General features: G+C 38.1%; 1 long non-coding RNA gene across 1 annotated transcript in view; it reads right to left on the reverse strand.

Annotated features, from left to right (window-relative positions):
• The window catches only part of LOC116668717, a 30,532-nt gene extending 23,773 nt beyond the window's left edge, over positions 1–6,759 (reverse strand). The window contains exon 1 of the long non-coding RNA XR_004325953.1: positions 6,406–6,759. This is a non-coding gene — a long non-coding RNA (uncharacterized LOC116668717). The remainder of the gene's footprint in view (positions 1–6,405) is intronic.
• Positions 6,760–7,305: the final 546 nt, after the last annotated feature.

The following is a 7,305-nucleotide window of genomic DNA, read 5'->3' on the forward strand; positions in this document are numbered from 1 at the left end:
AGGACGCAAGTTTGAGAACATCCCACTAATAAGTCATTCCACACCAAGCATACCAGATCTGCTTTAATATCCTATACATTTTATAATTTTTAAAATGTGCTACACTGTTATTATATCTTTCAATTTAAATCTCCTTTGTTTCCCAGTGTGAAAGTAACCAATGAGATGAACTCTGTCACAAGCATAAAAAATTTACTGAGGCTAAAAGAAATCATCATAGATAGTCATAGAATCAAAGACCAGAAGTAAAATAAATATACAATATGTTATCTCTCTTCATTTTCCTTTGGTTGGTTTTAATAAAATTTGGTATTTCAGTAGAAACATTTCCTAAAAAGCAGTTCTGAACAATGATAAAGCAGTGTTTTGAAGGTGAGTGGAAAGCTTCTCTGTCTAGGACTGTCTCCACAACCAAATTGAACATCCCTGATAAACATTACATGAAAATGTTTTGTTCCTTTCCAGCTACATTGGTATTTATTGTATTTAAAGTATACAACATGGTGACAAATATAATTGTATTTATTTGAAGTATAAAAACAGCATGGTGATCTGATATACATATACATGAGAAATGATTATCTTATTCAAGTTAATTAACACATCCATCACCTCACAGAGGTACCTTTATTTGAGTGGTAAGAATGCTAAAGATCTACTTTCTTAGCAAATTTCAAATATACAATACAATATTATTAACTATAGTCACCATGCTGTAATTAGATCTTCAGGAGTTAACTGAAAAACTGTACCAACATCTTTCCATTGCCCCCACCCCTCAGCCATTGTAATCACTCTTCTAATTTCTGTTACTATGTCTTCAACTTATTTTTCTCCTTAGATTCCACCTATAAGTGATACCATGTAGTATTTGTCTTTCTATGTCTGGCTTATTTCATTTAGCATAATGTCTTCCAGGTTCATCCACGGTGTCAGGAATTCCCAAATTGCAGGACTTCCTTCTTTTCTATGGCTGAGAAGTATTCCATAGTATACAACATTTTCTTTATCCATTCATCCATCAGTGAACACATAGTTTGTTTCCATGTCTTGGCTACAGTAATTAATGCTGCACTGAACATGGAGGTACAGATATCTCTTCAAGATAGTGATTTCATTTCTTCCGTGTATATACCCATATGCTAGTTCATATCATAGTTCTATTTTTCATTTGTTAAGGAAACTTTGCACTGTTTTCCATAGTAGCTGCAATTTACATTTCAACCAACAGTGCACAAGGGTTCCTTTTTCTGCTTATCTTCACCAACATATCTCTCCTGTATTTTTTATAATAGCCATTCTAATGGGTGTTTGGTGACATTGTGGTTTTGATTTGCATTTACAAGATGATTACTGATGTTGAATATATTTTCATGTACCTGTTGGCCATTCTGTATGTCTTTTTTGGAAAAGTGTCTGTTTAGGTCCTCTATGAATTTTTAAATCCAATTATTTGGTTTTTCACTATTGCACTATATGAGTTCCTCACATATTTTAGGTATTAACCCTTTACCTGATGTATGGTTTGCAAATATTTTCTCCCATTCTGTATGTTGGCTTTTCACTTTGTTTACTTTGTTCTTTGTTGTGCAGATGTGTTTCAGTTTAATGTAATCCCACTAGTTTATTCTTACTTTTGTTGCCTGTTTTTGGTGTCATAAAGAAAAAGTCAGCAAGACCAATATCATGGAGCTCTTTTCTGTTTTCTTCCAGGAGGTTCACTTTTCATGCCTTACATATAAGTCTTTAATCAATTTCCAGTTAATTTCTGTGAGTGATGTGAGGTAAGGTTGAGTTTCATTTTTTGCATGTAGATATCCAGTTTTCCCAGTTCAGTTTATTAAAGACTGTCTTTTCCCCATTGACTATTCTTGGCTCCCTAGTCAAATGTTAGTTGACCATATACACATGGGCTTATTTCTGGGCTCTCTATTCTATTCCATTGGTTTTAGTGTCTGTTTTTTATGCCAAGGCCATATTGTTTTGATTACTATAGCTTTGTAGCATAGTTTGAAAACAGGAAGTGTGATATTTCCAGCTTTGTTCTTTCTCAGAATTGCTTTGACTATTAAAGTCTTCTTGTCTTTTAGTGTCTTTTGTGTCTCCAGATGAATTTTAAGATTGTTTTCTATTTCTGTGAAATATGCTATTGGAATTTTGATAAGATTACATTGAAACTAGATGACATTGAATAGTATGGACATTTTAATACTATTAATACTTCTTATCCACAAACAAGGGATACTTTTCCATTTATTTGAGTCTTCTTCAATTTCTTTTATCAAACCTTATAGTTCTCAGTGTACAGATATTTCACTTCTTTGGTTAAATTTATTCCTGAGTACTTTACTGGGATTTTTCCCTTTTTTGGAGTTAATAATTGAAATACACTACTGTAGAAGTTTAAGGTGTACAGTATAATGACTTGCTTTATTCATATTGTGAGATGATTACCAAAATAAGTTTGCTTAACATCCATCATCATGTAGATACTACCAAAAAAAAAAAAAGAGAGAGAGAAAAGAAAAGAAAAAAGGAGAAGAAAAAAATGTTCTTTTTATTCTTGTGATGAGACTCTTAGATTTACTCTCTTAGCTTTTAAATATACCATACAGCAGTATTAACTTTGGTCATCATGTTGTACATTACATCCCCAGCACTTATTTATCTTATAACTGAAAGTTTATACCCTTTTACTACTACCTTCATTTAATTCCTTCACCCCTCACCCCTCGCCTCTGGTAACTACAAATCTGATCTCTTTTTCTATGAATATGTTCCATTTTGTTTATTTTTCAGATTCTACATGTAAGTGAGATCATATAGTACTTGCCTTTCTCTGTCTCATGTATTCATTTAAGCTAATGCCTTCAAGATCTAAACCTGTCAAGATAAATGACAGGATTTCCTTCTTTTTTAGGACAATAATATTCATCTATATCTATATCTAATCATCTATATCTATGTCTATCTATCTAGCAAGTGTGAGGTGATAATCCTGTTGAAGTTTTGAGTTTGCAATTCCCTGATGATTAGTGATGTTGAGCACCTCTTCATGTACCTGTTGGCCACTCATATATTCTCTGTGGAAAAATGTCTGTTCAGGTCCTTGGCTCATTTAGTAATTGGGTTATTTGTTCTACCCATTTTTTTTTAAAGCAGATTGTTTGTTTTCTTGATATTGAATTGCACACGTGTTCATGTTTTGGATATTAACCCTTTATTGCATATGATTTGCAAATATTTTCTCACATTTCATAGATTGCTTTTTCTTTTTTTTTTTTTTTTGATGGTTTGCTTTTCTGTGCAGGATCTGTTTAGTTTGATGTAGTCTCCTTGTGTAACTTTTGCTTTTTTGCCTTTGCTTTTGGTGTCAAATATCTGTTCTTTTGTAGCTTGTTGACCTTCCTTCAAACAATTATTTTGAATTTTGTCCAGCAATTTGTAGATTCTACTTCTTTGAAGTCAGTTACTGAAGAGTCACTGTGTTACTTTGATAATGTCTCGTTTCATTGTTTTTTCATGTTTCTTGTAGCCTTGTGTTGATGTCTGCACATTTGTTGGAGCAGTTACCTCTTTCCAACTTTATGGGTTGACTTTGGTGGTAAAGACTTTCACCTGTAGGCTGGGTGGGTTGTGGCAGCTTCTGATCTGGGGAAGGCTCAGTGGTGTAGTCTCTGTGCAGATCCATCAGCTGATGCTAGTGTTGTCGGCAATTGCAGGGTCCTCAACAACCAGGACTGTGGGTACCTGCAGCAGTGGTGAGGGCTGTTGGGGTCTTTGATCATGAAGGTTGCTGGAGATCATCTGATTTATTTCTCTCTTCTTTTCTCTCCTCTGTCATAGCTAAGAGGATCTTTCTTGGTGTTGGGTTCAGCTCACCACAGTGGTGGTGGTACTGGTGTGGAATGCGTGGGTACCCAGGAAGCAACCATAGGGCTGTAGTTTGGAGCACAAGCACTCGTGGAAAGAGTCTAGGGTGCTGGCTAACTGGAGCAGCAGGCATGGACCAATGCAGAGCAGCCTTGGAGCCATGGTCTGGAGTGCCTGCTCACAAAGACCAACCAAAGAGCCAGACTCTGAGACAAAGGGCGTGAGTTTTGAAAAGCAGCCCTGGTCCCAGGATGGCAAGACAGCAGCTCCTTCTGAAGGACCCCTAACAATATCTCTCTCTCTCTGGGGAAACTGCAAGGGAGATGGTTGTTGGTTACTTCAATGGCAAAAGCTACTGGTGTGCTTTGAGGAGCAGCTCACTGAGGTCCCTGCCAACAAACAATATTGAGTTCTCCTCTGGGAAAGCAGTGGAAAGTCTGGTTGTTGTGGGGGTTGCTGAGGTCCTCAGTGGCAAAGGCTGCCAGGATGCTCTGCAGAGCAGGCCACTGGGTCCAAGATGGTGCCTGCTGTGTGACGGATACTGATTACCCCTCCATTGTTTTCCACCATCTCCAGATAGCTCAGCTAAGCTCCCCCAGTGATCACTTCTGTGCAGTCATTCTCTGTTTTTCACACCACTGTGTTGCTGGTAAGTTCTTAGTTTGACCCTCTAGGACCCTCCCAGGGCTATTTTCATTTCTGGATAGCTGCCTCATTGTTGGATTTTTGTGGTAGGATGAAATCTAGTGTCTCCTACTCCACCATCTTTCTAACACCAGCTCTCAAAATGTTGCTTTCAACACAGTTGAATCTATTGCTTGGTTAAAAAAATTATCTAACTGAAAGAGTGAATTACCTCAAAAGAGTGAGTAATCATATATTCCAGTTGCCATTATTTCATTACTATTGTTGCCTCATTCATTCATTCACCCAAAACTGTCCCATTTTCTCTATCCCCACCATCATGGCCTTACTTCAAGACTTCCTCTTTCTTCACTTGAATTTCTCCACAACTATCCACCTGTTCTCCCTGGCTCCAGGTTTCACCCTTCAAATCAAACCACCACAGGACCCCAAGAGAGATCTTTCTAAAATATATAACTGGGGAGGGGGGAGGGTAGAGCTGAGTGGTCAGAGTACATGCTTAGCATGCATGAGGTCCTGGGTTCAATCCTCAGTGCCTCCATTAAATAAATAAATGAATTACTGCCCCCCCACAAAAAAAAAAAAAACCAGAAAACATATATATATCTGGAAATCTCAGTTCCTGACTTACAAGTCTCCCATGGTTTCCCCTTATCTTCTCAAAGTTTCCTAAGAATAAAGTGTAAACCCTTGAGGTTGGCAAACAAAGCACTTTGCTGTCTGCCTCTTGTTTTTTCTCTCTAGTCTCACCTGTCCCCACTTAAATTCCTCCTCTTCATGCTTTGGCTTTTAATGTTCAGGTCTTTTTATGCCATTGCCCTGTATAACACCACAGCTGGACCAGAAATGCCATAGTAGATACAAACTGTAAAGCTCAATCAAACATTAGAGTGTGTAGGTGGGGGAGGATATAGCTCAGTGGTAGAGTGTGTCCTTAGCATGCATGAGGTTCTGGGTTCACTCTCCAGTGCCTCCATCAACAAAAAAGAAAGAGAAAAAGAAAGAGCTTAAAGCATGTAAGGGTTTTCACGTGTAGGTGGATGAAATTCCAAAACGTGGTGCTGCTTGCTGAAGCTGCAGTTATCTGAGTCTGAGATTTCCCATGAATCTTATTCCCCTCTATAAATCTTCTTTTTAGCAAAGAAGGGCGCCTGGCTCCCAGCAAAGTGGTTAGCATGAAATCAAAAAGCTCTTTAGGGATTTGCCCATCTCTACAGGACAGAGAACAAATTCCTACTGTTTGTCAGGTTTCTGTGAATTTATAAAAACAAGTTTCCCAGACATTAAGGTACAAAACTCAGATCCAGTGGTAGAAAAACATCACAGCACAAAAAGGCATTCAATTCTCTTGGAAACACTGTGCTTATTAAAGGCATAAACACTAGGTACAGAAAGTTCAGTAATCCTTTTCCTAAGGGCAATAATAGTTTTTACATTACAAAATCAAATGGTTGCTTCTTTATTTGAGGGCTGGAAATAAAGTGCCAGTTTGGAGAGGAAATAAAGTATAACCAAGTCAAACACTTGCATCTGAATGGAGGGTCAGTCCTTTTCCATCCTCAGTAGCTTTTATCCAAATGTATTTATAACATAACCAGCTTTTACTTTTACTTCTCCCGGGTTGTATATCCTTACCACTGGCTGAGATTCTGGCATAATCACAGAAAGCCCTCAGCTCACTTAATTCTTGGCTCCTTCAACTATCCCTGCATGTCCTACAGGGAAACCAGGACTCTGGCATGAAATTTACCACCATGGGGAGCCTTTACTGCTCCCTCTGTGTTCCTGCAATATTGCAACATTTTGCAATATTGATCAGCAATAAAATTATACATGACAATGACTTCCTTAGGAAAGAAAAGGGGAAAGAAGTAAAGAGGACCATACCTTGAGTTACTTTGGAGAAGTGATCTCCCAGATAAAGAAGACTTGAAAGTAGTTATTTTTTTTTTAAAGCAGTGGATTACTGCCGCCACATCGCAGCTCAGCACGCCAAGCCCAGAAGTGAAGCGTTTTGCCCCAGCTCTTGCAGTCAGTGAGTGACAGAACCAGGATATAAACTAATATTCGAAGGACACGTTCTTTCCCCTCCAGGCCAGCTGCTTCCCAGAAAAGAAGCATAGACTTATTGTGAAGCAGTTACTTTCTAGCAAACCAGAAATCGAAATCTGGAAACTGATCCTCAGCAATTCCCATGGCCTCCTGGTATCTTGAATGATGAGAGGGATCGTGTAGGAAACAGATTCCACACCTCATGGTTTCCATTTCTGTTCTGTTGTAATGAACATTCTTATAATGATACTCTACATTCTAAGTTTTGATTTTTTTTTTAAAGGTGTTTATAACGCAACAGATATTGCCAGGACAAGTAGAGGCAATGGTCGGAAGATATCAAGGTACAGATAAAAGTTTACCTTAAAATTAATACCACTCCTGATTCCCCAATGTGCAGTATCTTTAATCTCAGAGGAATCCTCTCTCTGAGTGTTGCATTGTGACGCACAGTGAAATACAAAGAAATTCCCCTTGTACGAGCGCTACTGATATTACAAGTTTGCACTACAATCCACAGTAGCATCCTTCATGAACTCAGCAACTGCCAGTAAATTCAAAGGTCAGTATTTCATGGCACCAGCAGTCAATGTATCATTGGCCTTTTGTTGTCGCTTAGATATCTTCCCCAAATAGCTCTCTCCAAACGGTCATTCCTTCTGCAAATTGTCTGTTGTATACACCGCATGCTGGGAAAAGGTTAAACACACACACAATGGGCTATACCTCCAAAAC

Source organism: Camelus ferus, chromosome 14 (assembly GCF_009834535.1).
Source record: "Camelus ferus isolate YT-003-E chromosome 14, BCGSAC_Cfer_1.0, whole genome shotgun sequence".
Classification (NCBI taxonomy): domain Eukaryota; kingdom Metazoa; phylum Chordata; class Mammalia; order Artiodactyla; family Camelidae; genus Camelus; species Camelus ferus.